The sequence below is a fragment of the Saccopteryx leptura genome, chromosome 7 (genome assembly GCF_036850995.1).
Source record: "Saccopteryx leptura isolate mSacLep1 chromosome 7, mSacLep1_pri_phased_curated, whole genome shotgun sequence".
Lineage (NCBI taxonomy): Eukaryota > Metazoa > Chordata > Mammalia > Chiroptera > Emballonuridae > Saccopteryx > Saccopteryx leptura.
In genome coordinates, this window is record NC_089509.1 from 20162427 (window position 1) to 20178342 (window position 15916).

The 15916-nt window shown below is 37.9% G+C and overlaps 1 protein-coding gene and 1 pseudogene across 1 annotated transcript in view; one reads left to right on the top strand and one right to left on the bottom strand.

Moving 5' to 3' along the window:
• THSD7B (thrombospondin type 1 domain containing 7B) overlaps positions 1-15916 on the top strand; it is an 891282-nt gene that overhangs the window by 113118 nt on the left and 762248 nt on the right. The gene's annotated exons all lie outside the window — the stretch shown is intronic.
• On the bottom strand, positions 571-1865 carry LOC136378659 (procathepsin L pseudogene; annotated as a pseudogene).

Consider the following 15916-nt stretch of genomic DNA (forward strand, 5'->3'; position numbering starts at 1 on the left):
TCTTTGCTCCAATGGAGCCTTGGCTGTGGGAGGGGAAGAGAGAGACAGAGAGGAAGGAGGGGGGGTGGAGAAGCAAACGGGCGCTTCTCCTATGTGCCCTGGCCAGGAATCGAACCCGGGTCCCCCGCACGCCAGGCCGACGCTCTACCGCTGAGCCAACCGGCCAGGGCCCCGAGGTCACTAACTTGAGTGTGGGCTCATCTGGCTTGGGCCCAGGCTCGCCAGCTTAAGTGTGGGGTCACTGGCTTGAGCATGGGATCATAGACATGACCACAAGGTCACTGGCTTGAAGCCCAAGGTCGCTGGCTTAAGCAAGGGTTCACTGGCTTGGATGGAGCCTCCCAGGTCAAGGCACATATGAGAAAGCAATCAATGAACAACTCAGGTGTTGCAATAAAAACTTGATGTTTCTCATCTCTCTCCTTTCCTGCCTGTCTGTCCCTGTCTGTCTCTCTTGCTGTCTCTATCACACATATACACACACACAAAACATCACCAACCACTGGACTAACATGACTCAAGTCTTGTTGCTGTATTTTGATTCATAATAAAAGCTTTTTTTAAATAAAACTAGAAAGATCTACTGCTTGGTTTTATAGCAACAGAAATGCACCCACACTTGCCACTGCTTTCATCAGAGACCTCTCCTGCTTATGAATGTCCATGAAGCCAGTGTCATTGGCAGCAACAAGCAACAGGCTTGTTTTTGCAGGATTCATCACTTGCATGATATAGATAGTATTTCTTGAGTCCAGGCCTTTGTTGTCCTCACATACTGGAAGGCATTATCCATTATGCCACCAATGGAGCCCTTGTTGCATTGAGATTGAGAGCAGTCCTCCAGGTTCTGTTCATTCAGTAAAACAAGTTTGCCAATTTTCTGGAACAGCTGCCATGCAAGGGTATTAGTTGCACTAAAAGCCCAATAAGAAATATAATGACTCTGGTTCTTCCCAGGAGTTATATAGCCTTTTTCTCTCCAATCCACAGAAGGGGGGAACATCAAAAAGAAGTTCTCTGAAAACTTCCACTTTCCTGTGCATTGGGTTTTTTGTTTTTAATATTTTATTTGGCCCTGACTGGTGGCTTAGTGGATAGTGTGTTGGCCTGGTATATGGAATCCCAGGTTTGATTCCTGGTGAGAGCACACAAGAGGAGTGACCCTCTGTTTCTCACTCCCTCCCACTCCCCTTTTTCTCCTTCTTCCCCTCCCAACAGCCAGTGGCTTGATTGGTTCAAACTTGGTCCCGGGAGGATAGCTCAGTTGGAGTCCATCAACCTTAGGCACTAAAAATAGTTCAGTATTTAAGCATCAGCCCAAGATGGGGTAGCCAGGATGGGTCAGATGGGGTGCATGCAGGAGTCTGTCTACCTCCCCTCCTCTCACCTAAAAAGAAAAAAAAAAAGAAAATCATTTTTATCTATTGATTTTACAGAGAAAGAGAAGGATGGGGAGTGAAAAGTATCAACTCATAGTTGCTCCACTTTAGTCTTGGACTTCCAGCTGGCAACCTCAACATTCCAGGGTTCCAGGTGGAGGCTCCATCCACTGTACCACCACATGTCAGACCTGTGCTTCTGGTTTTGAAGGCCATTCTCCACCTGCCTGAATTCTTTGGTGGCCACGTCACCAAAGCCACTCAGTGCCATGGTGAAGCAGTTTCCCTTGGCTGCCTTCCTGATTGTGCAGGCCATTTTTGTCTTCTTCTCCCACATGGATCTTCTCCAGCCTTCTTCATTTTGTTATATAGTTTCCTGTGTGTTGCCATCCACTGGTGCCATTGTGCAGCTAAACTGTGACCAGGTTTTAGAGCATCTGAGGCTTCTCCCAAGCAAAGGGCAGTCAGGAATAGTGAAGGATTCATATTTCTAAAACCTGCAGTGGGAACAGCGGCACATGTGCAGTCAGTACTTGCAGGTCCAGGGAGCTCCAATCCCTCCATTACTACTTCTTCTTTTTTTTTTTTTTTAATGATTGTTTTGTTCCTGGTGGGTATTTTCTTTTTCTTTTTTAAATATTTTTTTATTTATGATTTTAATTTGTGTTTACATAGGTTCAAGTGTCCTACCAAATATATCTCACCCCACCACCTTATTCCCCTCAGCCCCCCATACCCCTTCCCCAAGGCCTTCCCCCCTTCCCTCTAGGATTTGCTGTCCTGTTCTCTATAATGCTGTGTTATGTATATATATAATTTCATTAATCTCTTTTCCTTCTCTGATCCCATCTTCTCTTCTACTTTCCCTCTGACCGCTTTCCCTCTGATCCCAGCTCTGCCTCTGTTCCGTTGCTCAGTTCACATTGTTCATTTGATTCTTCAAATGAGTGAGGTTATAGGATATTTTTCTTTCTCTGCCTGGTTTATTTCACTTAGCATGATAGTTTCCTGATCCATCCATGTTGTTGCAAAAGGTAAGATTTTCTTCTACCTCACAGCTGTGTAGTATTCCATTGTGTATATGTACCACAGCTTTTTAATTCACTTGTCCCCTGACAGACACTTGGGCTGTTTCCAAACCTAGGCTATTGTAAACAATGCTGCAATAAACATGGGGGTGCATTTCTTCTTTTGAATCAGTGATTTGGTATTCATAGGATATATTCCTAAAAGTGGAATAGCTGGTTCAATGGGCAGTTCCATTTTTAATTTTTTGAGGAATCTCCATACTGTTTTCCACAGTGGCTGCACCAGTCTGCATTCCCACCAGCAGTGCAGGCGGGTTCCCTTTTCTCCACATCCTCGCCAGCACTTATTCTGTGTTGTTTTGTTGATGAGCACCATTCTGACAGGTGTGACTTGGTATCTCATTGTGGTTTTAATTTGCATTTCTCTAATGATTAGTGATGTTTAGCATTTTTTTCATATGCCTATTGGCCATCTGTATGTCCTCTTTGGAGAAGTGTCTATTCATTTTCTTTGCCCATTTTTTGATTGGATTGTTTATCTTCCTGGTATTGAGTTTTACAAGTTCTTTATAAATTTTGGTTATTAACCCCTTATCAGACGTATTGGTGAATATATTCTCCCATTGTGTGGGCGGTTTTTTTATTTTATTAATGGTGTCTTTTGCTGTGCAAAGGCTTTTTAGTTTCATATAGTCCCATCTGTTCATTCTGTCCTTTATTTTAATTGCCTATGAAGATAAATCAGCAAATATATTGCTACAAGAGATATCAGAGAGTTTACTGCCTATGTTTTCTTTCAAGATGTTTATGGTTTCACAACTTACATTTAAGTGTTTTATCCATTTTGATTTTACTTATGTGAATGGTGTAAGTTGGTGGTCTAGTTTTATATTTTTTAACTGTATCTGTCCAATTTTTCCAACACCATTTGTTAAAGAGACTGTCTTTACTTGATTGTATGTTCTTTCCTCTTTTGTCAAATATCAATTGTCCATTTAAGTGTGAGTTTATTTCTGGTTTCTCTGTTCTGCTCCATTGATCTACATGTCTGTTCTTATGCCAGTACCAAGCTATTTTGAGTACAATGGCCTTGTAGTATAACCTGATATCAGGAAGTGTGATACCACCCACTTTATTCTTCTTTTTCAGGATTGCTGAGGTTATTCATGTTCTTTTTTGGCTCCATATAAATTACTGGAATATGTGTTCTATATCTTTGAAGTATGTCATTGGTATTTTAATAGGAACTGCATTGAATTTATAGATTGCTTTGGGCAATATAGACAGTTTAATGATGTTTATTCTTCCTATCTGTGAACACAGTATATACTTCCTCTTGGTTGTATCTTCCTTGATTTTTTTTTATCATAGTTTTATAGTTTCCTGAGTACAAGTCTTTAACCTCTTTGGTTAAATTTACTCCTAGCCACTTTTTTTTGTTGTTTCAATAGTGAAGGGAATTGTTTCCTTAATTTCTCTTTCACACAGTTCATTGTTGGTGTATAAAAATGCCTCTGATTTCTGAGTATTAATTTTATATCCTGCCACCTTGCTGAATTCATTGATCGGGTCTAGTAGTTTTTTGACTGAGACTTTAGGATTTTCTATATACAATATCATATCATCAGCTAATAATGATAGTTTTACTTCTTCTTTTCCAATTTTGATGCCTTTTATCTTTTCTTCTTGTGTGATTGCTGTGGCTAGGACTTCCAGAACTATGTTGAATAAGAGTGGTAAAAGGGGGCACCCCAGCCTTGTTTCTGATTTTAAGGGTATTTCTTTTAATTTTTGCCCATTGATTATGATGTTGGCTTTGGGTTTGTCATAGATGGCCTTTATCATGTTGTGGTTTGCTCCCTGAATCCCCATTTTGCTGAGAGTTTTGATGAAAAAGGGGTGCTGGATTTTATCAAATGCTTTTTTTGGTATCTATTGATATTATCATGTGCTTTTTATCCTTTCTTTTATTTATGTGTTGAATCACATTGATTGATTTGAGGATATTGTACCAGCCTTGTATCCTTAGAATAAATCCCACCTCCTTCTGATGTATGATTTTTTTCATGTATTGCTGGATCCGGTTTGCTAATATTTTGTTGAGAATTATAGCATCTAAGTTCATCAGGGATATTGGTGTACAGTTTTCTTTCTGGGTAATGTCTTTGCCTGGGTTTGGAGTCAGTATTATGCTTGCCTCATAAAAGTAGTTTGAAAGTCTTCCCTCCTCTTGAATTTTTTGAAATAGCTCGAGAAGGATAGGAGTTAGTTCTTCTTTGAATAAAATTTGCCTGTGAAGCCATCTGGCCCAGGGCTTTTGTTTGTTGCGAGTTTTTTGATAACTGTTTCGATCTTATTTGATGAAATTAGTCTTTTTAGGTTTTTTGATTCTTCTATATTGATTTTTGAAAGATTTTATGTTTTTAGGAATTTGTCCATTTCTCCTACGTTGTCTAATTTTATGGCATACAGTTCTTCATAGTATTTTCTTACAAGCCTTTCTATTTCTGCTGTGTCAGTTGTTATTTCTCCTCTCCCGTTTCTAATTTTATTTATTTGAGTCCTCTCTTTCTCTCTTTTTTTTTTTGTGAGACTGGTTAAAGGTTCATCAATATTGTTTACCTTTTCAAAGAACCAGCTCTTGGTTTCATTGATCCTTTTTACTGTTTCTTTAGCCTCTATGTCATTTATTTCTGCTTTGATCTTTATTATTTCCTTCCTTCTACTTCTTCTGGGTTTTACTTGCTGTTCTTTTTCTAGTTCTTTTAGATGCAAGGTTAAATTATTTATTTGAGCTTTTTCTAGCTTTTTAAGGTATGCCTGTAGTGCTATGAACTTTCTTCTCAGGACTGCTTTTGCTGTGTCCCATATATTTGAGTTGTTGTATGTTCATTTTCATTTGTTTCAAGAAAAATTTTGATTTCTTTCTTCATCTCATTGTTAACCCATTCGTTATTTAATTAACATGCTATTTAGTCTCCAAGTGTATGATTGTTTTTCAGGTTTTTTATTGTTGATTTCTAGTTTTATGCCATTGTGATCTGAGAAGATACTTGATATGATTTCAATCTTCTTAAGTTTGTTGAGACTCATTTTATGTCCTAGCATGTGGTCTATCCTGGAGAATGTACCATGAGTACTTGAAAAGAATGTATATTCTGCTGCCTTAAGGTGAAAGGTTCTGAAGATATCTGTTAAATCCAGTTGATCTAGTGTGTCCTTTAAGTCTGCTATTTCTTTGTTAATTTTCTTTCTTGAGGATCTATACAGTGATGTTAATGGGGTATTAAAATCCCCTACTATTATTAGTATTGCTATTGATCTCACCCTTTATGCCCATCAAAATCTGCTTTATATATTTGGGTGCTCTTATATTAAGTGCACAGATATTTATAATGGTTATATCTTCCTGTTGGATTGCTCCCTTTATCATTATGTAGTGACCTTCTTTATCCCTTACTATAGCCTTTGTTTTAAAGTCTATTTTTTCTGAGTATTGCTACCATAGCTTTTTTTTAATTTCTATTTGCCTGAAATACATTTTCCAACTCTTTACTTTCAGTCTATGTGTATCCTTTGTTTTGAGGTGTGTCTCTTGTTGACAGCATACGTACAGGTTCTGTTTTCTTATCCATGCAACTACTCTATGTCTTTTGATTGGAGCATTTAATCCATTTACATTTAAGGTTATTATTGATATATAGTTGTTTATTGCCATTTTATTCTTTAAATCTACATTCCTTTTTTACTAGATTCCCCCCCTTTGTTTTGTTTACAGCAGGCCCCTTAACATTTCTTGTAACGTTGGTTTGATTGGAATAAATTCCTTGAGTGTTTTTTTGTCTGGGAAGCTTTTTATTTCTCCTTCAATTTTATATATATATATATTTATTTATTTATTTTACAGAGACAGAGAGAGAGTCAGAGAGAGGGATAGACAGGGACAGAGAAACAGGAATGGAGAGATGAGAAGCATCAATCATTAGTTTTTCATTATGCATTGCAACACCTTTGTTGTTCATTGATTGCTTTCTCATATGTGCCTTGACCGTGGGCCTTCAGCAGACTGAGTATCCCCTTCCTTGAGCCAGCGACCTTGGGTCCAAGCTGGTGAGCTTTTGCTCAAATCAGATGAGCCCACGCTCAAGCTGGTGACCTCAGGGTCTCAAACCTGGGTCCTCTGAATCCCAGTTCGATGCTCTATCCACTGCGCCACTGCCTGGTTAGGCTCTCCTTCTATTTTTTTTTCTCCTTCTATTTTAAATGATAGCCTTTCTGGATAGAGAAGTCTTGGTTGTAGGCTCTTGTTTTGCATTATTTGAATATTTCTTGCCATTTCCTTCTGGCCTCTAAAGTCTCTGTTGAGAAGTCAGATGTCATCCTTATGGGGGCTCCTGTGTAGGTCATTGACTACTTTTCTCTTAAAGCTTTAATATTCCTTCTTTATATTTTAATTTTTGTATTTTAATTATGATGTGTCTTGGTGTGAACCTTTTTGGATTTATCCTCTGTGCTTCTTGAACTTGTCTGACTTTATCCTTCATCAATTTTGGAAAGTTTTTAGCTATGATTTCTTCCATCAGATTCTCTATTCTTTGTTCTTTATCTTCTCCTTCAGGAACCCCTATGATATGGATGTTATTTCTCTTCATGTTGTCACAGAGCTCTCTTAGAGTTTCCTGAGACTTTTTGAACCTCTTTTCTTTTTGCAGCTCTGCTTCTGTGCTTTCCTTTTGTCTTGTCCTCTAACTCAGTGACTTTCAACCTTTTTTTTCATGGCACAAACACACACTAATTACTAAGGTAAGTGCCCCTGATTAAATACAAACATTTTCATCTCATGGCACAAATAAATTAGTTACTAAAGAAGAAGAGGTCAGGGCCCCTTTTTCTTTAGTAATTAGTTTATGAGTGCGTTAGAAACAAAGGTTGAAAAAATCACTGCTCTAACTCACTGATTCAAACCTCAGCTTCATCCATCCTGTTTTTAATTCCTTCCAGTGTCGTCTTTATTTTTAATATTGTATTTGTCATTTCTGACTTATTTTTTTTTATTATTCCAATATCCTTTTGTATACTTGTTATCTCTTTATTTAAGTGCTCATTTTGTCCATTGTTGTTGTTCTAAGATCTTTGAGCAACCTAACAATCATTATTTTAAACTCTTCTTTCAGTAATTTGGTAATTTCCATCTCATTAAGATCTTTTTCTGGGGATTTCTCTTGTTGATTCACTTGGGTTGCATTTCTCTGCCTTCCTATTTTGTCTGTGTATAAGAATGGTGTGGCCACATGCTAGCACTGGGGCTGCAAGCCTCAGTCCTGCAGGTGGGGCTCTGCTCCTACACCCAGCCACAAGTCTCAGCCAGTCCCCAGGCTTTCACCTTGCCCCTGCAGGAGGAACTGTTCTCGTGCACCTGGCTTGCAGCTGGAGGTTAGACCGCTTTTGGGTACCCCTTCTGCCACTGGGCTGCCCTCAGCCTCTGCCCCCACCAGATGGAACTGCGCTGGCACCAGGTTCAATCACAGTAGGCCTCGGCTTCTGCCCCCAAGGACAGGACTGCACTTATGGCCAGGCTGTAGCTGCATCCAGCCCCTGGCTTTCACCCCTGCCAACTAGGACCACACTTCCATGTCCAAATGCCACCTGCCCTCCAGCAAGCACTCAGCAGTGTGGGGGTGGAGATGCAGCTCATACCTCAGCAGTTAATACTGTATCCCTGATGGCTCCCTGCTTCTAAGCGATTCTTTGCTCTGACTTCAGCAGGAGAGCTTCTGTTTGGCTGGTGACCTGCTTTCCTTTGCTGGTATTGCTGGTTCCAGGAAAAATATTCACTTTAGATTTGGGGAGTGACTCAGCCCAGGGGTTAGGGTGGCTGTCCCTCAAAGTGTTTCTCCCTGTGCCTCCTAGATTACACTCTTTTCCTGCTACTCTGTTCCTCTTAGCTCTACCTGTACCCCAAAGCCCTGGGTGGGTGGTTGTGAAAAAGGTTTTCTGAGCAGACCCTTTAAGACAAATCCTGGGTCTGAGAAATCTGTGTCTTCTTTGCAAACAGTATCCTGGCTTGTTTCACAGCTGAATACTATCTGTACTCCTTTCCTAGGCTCTGGGGCTGCAGGCTGTGGCTTTATTTCTGGGACCCAGGTCCCTCCTCTTTTCTCGAAACCAGTGATGGTCAACCTGGTCCCTACTGCCCACTGGTGGGCATTCCAGCTTTCATGGTGGGTGATAGCGGAGCAACCAAAGTATAAATAAAAAGATAGATTTAACTATAGCAAGTTGTTTTATAAAGATTTATTCTGCCAAACAGCAAAAATCTGACATAAAGTACTTGGTAAGTAATTATTATTATATGCTTTAACTTGCTGTAACTCTGCTTTATAAGTTTTATAAAATAAAGTTACTTCCCTACTTTATAAATCACCATTACTGTGGAACCGATGGGCGGTTAGAACATTTTATTACTAACAGAGATACAAAAGTGGGCGGTAGGTATAAAAAGGTTGACTACTCCTGCTCTAAACTCACTTCCCACCACCATGCAAGTTCCTCTGGGCTTCTGCTTGCTCTCAGGAGCTGAGAAACCCTCTCCACGTTTCTGCTTTTTCTACCAGTCTCATTGTGGCTTCTTCAGTGATCCTTGGTTAATGAGTCCTCTTAGTTTAGTCCAAAGTTGGTTTTTCCAGATGATGGTTCTTAAAATTAAGTTGTAATACACTTTGGTTCTGGGAGGTGGAAGTTGGTCCGTCCGCCAACTCCATCACCATCTTGCCGCTCCTCTCCATTACTTCTTGTTATTAAAAATATCATAGGATTGGCCAGTTGGCTCAGTGGTAGAGCATCAGCCCAGCATGTGAAAGTCCCAGGTTAGATTCTCAGCTCGGGTACACAGAAGAAGTGCCCATCTGCTCTCCACCCCTCCCCCTCTCCTTTCTCTCTATCTCTCTCTTCCCCTCCTGCAGCCAAGCTCCATTGGAGCAAAGTTGGCCCGGGCACTGAGGATGGCTCCATGGCCTCTGCCTCATGCACTAGAATGGCTCTGATTGCAGTGGAGCAACGCCCCAGAGGGGCTGAACTTTGCCCCCTAGTGGTCATGCCAGGTGGATCCTGGTCAAGTGCATGTAGAATCTGTCTGCCTGCCTCCCTGACCCCACTTCTCACTACAAAAAAAAAATTAAAAAAATCATAGAGTTTTTGAATGCTAGTCACAAAATCCTAACTTGTCTGCCAAAAAAATGTCCTTTGCCTCCAACTCCTCAGTGCTCTTTTTTTTTCTATTGATTTTAATTTATTATGTTTACATAGATTCTAGTGTCCCCCAAAATGCTACCCCCATCCCGTGTTCCCCTCAACATTCCCCTTGTCCCCCTCCCCCACACCCTCCCCCCTTCTCTCCAGGATTTGCTTTCCTGCTCTCTATAATGCTGTGTTATTCATATATAATTTCACGAATCTCTTTTCAATCTCTGATCACATCCTCTCATGCCCTTTCCCTATGCCCGCTTTCCCTCTGGTCCCTTTGATTCTGCCTCTGTCTCTATTCCATTCCTCAGTTCACATTGTTCATTGGATTCCTCAAATGAGTGAGGCCATATGATATTTTTCTTTCCTTGCCTGGCTTATTTCACTTAATATAATAGTTTCCAGGTCCATCCTTGAAAGTAATCATGCATTCAGTTGCAGAGTTACAACTTTTAGTGTCTCAGTTGTGAGAAGATCAAACGTTTTTGAAAAGCCAATATTAATTGATAATTTTGTAAGAAATTACTTTTGTCATCAGTCAGAAGAAAACATGTCATAATGTGAATTCAAAGTTGGGTTTGTGTGAAATAAGAATCATTATTCAAGAAAAATTGCTATAGCTCTATATTCTGTAAATCACACTATTTTTCTTGAGAGTAATTGGTGACTTAGGGGTTAGTGGTTGTTACTAAAGTTTATCAATGTGCTCCCTATAATGGATTGAAAAAAAAATGTCAGTGAAATACAAAAGAACAGGACCTTTCACAGGGAAAATTACATATCTGATGATAGCCACGCTAATAGGCATGAGGAGATATGTCATTGTAGTTTTAATTTGGATTTCCCTAATGACTAGTGATGTTGAGCATCTTTTTATGTTGGCTTTTTGCATATTGACTTTGGAGACTTGTCTGTTCAGATCCTTTACTGATTTTTACTTTGGCTGTTTCTTTTTTCTTTTGGCAGTTGAGTTGTATGAGTTCTTCATATATTTTGAATATTAACCCCTTACCAGATATATATGGTTTACATTTTTTTCCATTTTATAGGTTTTTTGGGGTTTTTTGCTTATGATTTCTTTTGCTGTTCAGAAGCTTTTTAGTATGATATCGTCCCACTATTTTTTTTTAAGAGAGAGAGACAGAGAGAGAGAAGCACAGACAGGGACAGATGGACAGGAAGAGAGAGAGATGAGAAGCTTCAATTCTAGGTTGTGGCACCTTAGTTGTTCAGTGATTGCTTTCTCATACATGCCTTGACTGGGGGGCTCCAGCAGAGCAAGTGACCCCTGACTTAAGCCAGCGAGCTTAGGCTTCAAACCAGTGACCTTTGGGCTCAAGCCAGCAACCCTGCACTCAAGCCGATGAGCCCGTACTCAAGCCAGCGACCTTGGGGTTTTGAACCTGGATCTTCTGCATCCCAGGCTGATGTTCCATTCACTGCACCACTGCATGGTCAGGCTAGTCTCACTTTTTGGTTTTTTGCTTATTCTTTAGGTGTCATATTTAAAAAATCATTGCTAAGACCCATGTCAAGAAGATTTACTACTATGTGTTATTCTAGGATTTTCATAATTTGAGGTCTTACATTTCAGTCTTTAGTCCATTTTGAGTTAATTTTTGGGAGTGGCATAAGAAATGGATCCAGTTTCATTTTCATATGTGATTATACAATTATCCCAAAACCATTTATTGAAAAGACTATCTATTCTCTGTTAAGTTTTCTTGGTTTTCTTGTGATATATTAGTTAACTGTATATACAGTACTTAGGTTTGTTTCTGGGCTCTTAATTCTGTTTCATTCCTCTGTTTGTCTGTTTTTATGGCAGTACCATACTCTTTTGATGACTATAGCTTTTTAGTATAGCTTGAAATCAAAGTGTGATGTCTACTGTTTTGTTTTCTCTAAGGATTTCTTTGGCTATTCAGGGTCTTTTGTAGTTCTGTGTAAATTTTAGGAGTGTTATTTTTTATTTCTGTGAAAAATGCCACTGGATTCTTGAGAGGGATTGCATTGAAGCTATAGACTCAATGTGTTTTGGTTTTTAAAGTAGTCATTATTTACCTCCTTAGTTAAATTTAAGTATTGTTTTAGATGCAATATAAATAGAATAATTTTTTTTTTGCAGAGAATTTGTTGTTAGTATATAGAAATGCTGTCACCCTTTATGTTGAGATAAGTTCTTTACTTCTAAGTGTAGTTTGTTGTTGTTTGTTTTTTTCCATAAATAAATGTTGAATTCTGTCAAAATATTTTTCTCTGTCAATTGTGATGATCATGTGATTCTTTTCTTTTATTATATTAATGTCCTGTATCACGCTGAACCATCATAGTATCCCAGGGATAAATCCCACTTAATCATAGCAAGTGATCTTTTTAAATGTGCTTCTGAATTGGGTTTGCTAGTCTTTTTTTTTTTTTTTTTTGAATTTTTCTGAAGTTGGAAACAAGGAGGCAGTCAGACAGACTCCCGCATGCGCCCGACCGGGATCCACCCGGCATGCCCACCAGGGGGGGATACTCTGCCCAACTGGGGTACCACTCTGTTGCAACCAGAGCCATTCTAGTGCCTGAGGCAGAAGCCATAGAGCCATCCTCAGCACTTGGGCCAACTTTGCTCCAATGGAGCCTTGGCTGCGGGAGGGGAAGAGAGAGACAGAGAGGAAGGAGAGGGGGAGGGGTGGAGAAGCAGATGGGCACTTTTCCTGTGTGTCCTGGCCGGGAATCTAACCCGGGACTTCTGCACGCCAGGCCAATACTCTACCATGCTAGTCTTTTATTAAGAATTTTTATGTTTATATTCATCAGGGATCAGGTATGTTGGCTTATACTTTTCTTTTCTAGTAGCATCCTTTCCTGCTTTTTGGGATCAGGATAATGCTGGCCTCATAAAATAGTTTTTTGGGGGTATTCCCTTCTTTTTATATTTTTAGAGGGGTTTGAGAAGTATTGGTATTAATACATCTTCAACTGTTTGATAAAAATTCACCAGTGAAGCCATCTCATCCTGAGCTTCTCTTTGTTAGGAGAATTTAGATTACTGATTCAATATATTTACTATAACTGATATGTTCAGAATTTCTTTTTCTTCTTGATTCAGTCTAGATAAGTGGTTTCTAAATTTTTTTCTGTTTTTTTGAAGTTGTCTAGTTTCTTGGTGTAGTTGTTCATAAGAGCCTCTTATGATCCTTTAACTTTCTGTGATATACATTTTACTTTCTTCTTTTATATTTATAATTTTGTTGATTTGGGGTTTTTTTCCCTCTTTTTCTTGGTTAGTATAGCTAAAGGTTTCTCAGTTTTATTCAAAGAACAATTTTAGTTTGATTAATCTTTTTTATTGTTTTTATGTTTGTTTATTTATTTATTTTTATTTCTGCTCTAATCTTTATTTCCTTTCTTCTGCTCTGTTCTTGTTGTAATTTCTTAAGATGTAGAGTTTGGTTGTTTATTTGAAATCTTTCTTGCTTCTTAAAATAGGTATTTATTGCTATAAACTTCCCTCTTAGAACTTCTTTTCTTGCATACCACAAGTACTGCTATGTTATGTTTCCATTTTTGCTTGTCTAAACAAACTTTCTTATATCCCTTAAATTTCTTTGGATCCATTGGTTGTTTAGGAGAGTGTTGTTTAATTTCCATGTGTTGGTAAATTTTCCAGTTTACTTTGAGTTTTAGTATCATGCCATTATGGTCAGACTTGGTTTAATTTCAATCTTCTTGAATTTGTTAAGATTAGTTTTGTGATTGAACATATGTCTTATTATAGAAAATGTTCCATGTCCAAATGAGAAGAATGTGTATTCTGCTGCTGTTGAATAGAAGGCTCTTTTTATGTCTGTTATATTTATTTGGTCTGTAGTGTTGTTCCTTATTGATTCTGTCTGGATGATCTACTCATTGTTGAGAGTTGAGTATTTAAGTCTCCAACTATTATTATTGTGTTCCTTTTTTAAAAAGTTTTAGCTGTTAGTTTTTGCTTTAAATATTTAAGTGCTTCAATGTTCGGTGCATAAATAATTGAAATTATTATATTTTTCTTGGTGTATAGGGCCCCTTTATTATTATATAGTGACCTTCTTTGTCTCTTTTTACCATTTTTAGTTTTACATTGATTTTGTCTATCTTTTTCTTCTTTTGTCTAACTATTTTTTTCTTCTTTTTATCTATTTATTTCTTCTTTTTTTGCTGTTGTCATTTGCTTGAAATGTCTTGTAGAAAGCATATTATTAGATCTTGGTTTTTTTTAATACAGTCAGCCATTCTTTGTCTTTTGTTTACATAATTTATTCAGCTTTTGTTTAAAGTAATTATTGCTAGGTAAGGGCTTGCTGTTACCATTTTAACTGTGTTCTGCTTGTTTTGTAGTTCCCTTGTTCCTTGTTTTTATCCTGCTGTCCTTTTGTGTTTTGCTGTCTTTTATTTCAGTGTGATTTGACTTCTTTATCATGTATTTTATGTGATTACCACAGGATTTTGTCTTATGGTTACCATGGGACATACATAAAACACCTTAAAATTATAATACCCAGCCTGACCTGTGGTGGCACAGTGGATCAAGCGTCGACCTGGAATGCTGAGGTTGCTGGTTCAAAACCCTGGGCTTGCCTGGTCAAGGCATATATGGGAGTTGATGCTTCCTGCTCCTCCCTCCTTCTCTCTCTCTCTCTCTCTCTCTCTCTCTCCTCTAAAATGAATAAATAAAAATAAAAAATTTTTAAAAAATTATAGCACCCTATTTTCAACTGGTAACAGTTTAACTTCAGTAGAATTAATAAACTTTATGTTTTTAATTTCCCCCTCACATTTTAGACTATTTCTGTCACAATCTACATTTTTATATATTGTATAACTAATAAATTATTGTAGTTATTGTTATTTTTACTACACTTTTAAAAAACTTTTAAATTTGTTTGTAAGTGAATTATGCCTCATTAATACCATATTTCAGACTTTAACTGTGATTATATATTTATTACCAGTGAGACTTAGAGTGTTGTTTTATATTTTGATGATAGTAATTAGCATTCTTTTCCTTTAACTCAAAGAACTTCCTTTAGCAAGCATTACTATCAGGCAGGTCTGATGTTAATGAACTTCTTCAGCTTTTGTTTTTTGAAGGAAGTCTATATTCTTCTTTTAGTTCTAAAGGTTATATGCTGGGTATAGAGTTCTTAGCTGCTAGTTATTGCTGTTTATTTGAATGTGTTGTCTCAATCCTTCCTGGCCAAATTTTTTTTGTTGAGCAATTTGCTGATAGTCTTATGAGGGTTCCCTGGCATGTAACTTCTATCTTTTCTCTTGCTGCTCTTAAATTTTTTTTTTTTTTTGTATTTGACTTGTGAGAATTTAGTTATAACATGTCTCAGTGAATTCTATTCAGGTTCAAACACTTTGGAACTCTTTGGGCCTTGTGGACATGTATGTCTGTTTCCCTCCCCATGTTTAGGAAGTTTTCAGCTATTATTACTTTAAATATACTCTCTGTCCATTTCTCTTTCTCTTCTCCTTCTGGAATTCCAAAATGCAAATATTGTTTCTTTTCATTATGCCCCATAATTACTTTAGGCTTTCTTCACTCTTTTTTTTCTCCTCTGACTATGTAATCTTCAATGTCCTATTCTCCAAGCCACTGATGCTTTGTTCTTCATGGTTCAGTCTGCCTTTGAACTAATTCTTTCGTTCCGTTTTTGTATTTTGCCACTCTAGAATTTTTCTTTTTCTTTTTCTTTTCTATTTCCTTGTTGATTTTCTAGGGATTTTTTTATGCATTATTTTCTTATTACCATTTAGTTGTCTGTGTATTTTTTGTTTGTATGTTTGTTTGTTTGGTATTTTTATTTTTGGAGTTCATTAAAATTCTCTAAGAGGATTAGTCTAAATTCTTTGACAATTCATAGATCTACATTTCTTTAGGGTCAGTTATTGGAGCTTTATTAGTTTATTTTGGTGGTGTCATATTTACCTGATTTTTTTTTTTATTATTCTTGATGCTTTACATTGATGTCTGCATATTTGAGTAATTTGGCTTTTCTTTCAGACTTTACAAGTTTCATTTAGCAAACTTGAGTTTCTAGATGTTTCTGCTAGTAATGTCCTTAGGCAGGTGAACCTGCTATTGTGGTCTATTTTGGGACAAAGCAGCTGTTTGAGCTCAGAAGTTGGGGATGGAGTGGATGTGCCACTGGCTAAGAACAGTTGGATAGGACTGCTGGCTTGGTTTTCTACTCAACTGAGTCTGTAGGTTGGGCCCTGGGAATGTCTAAA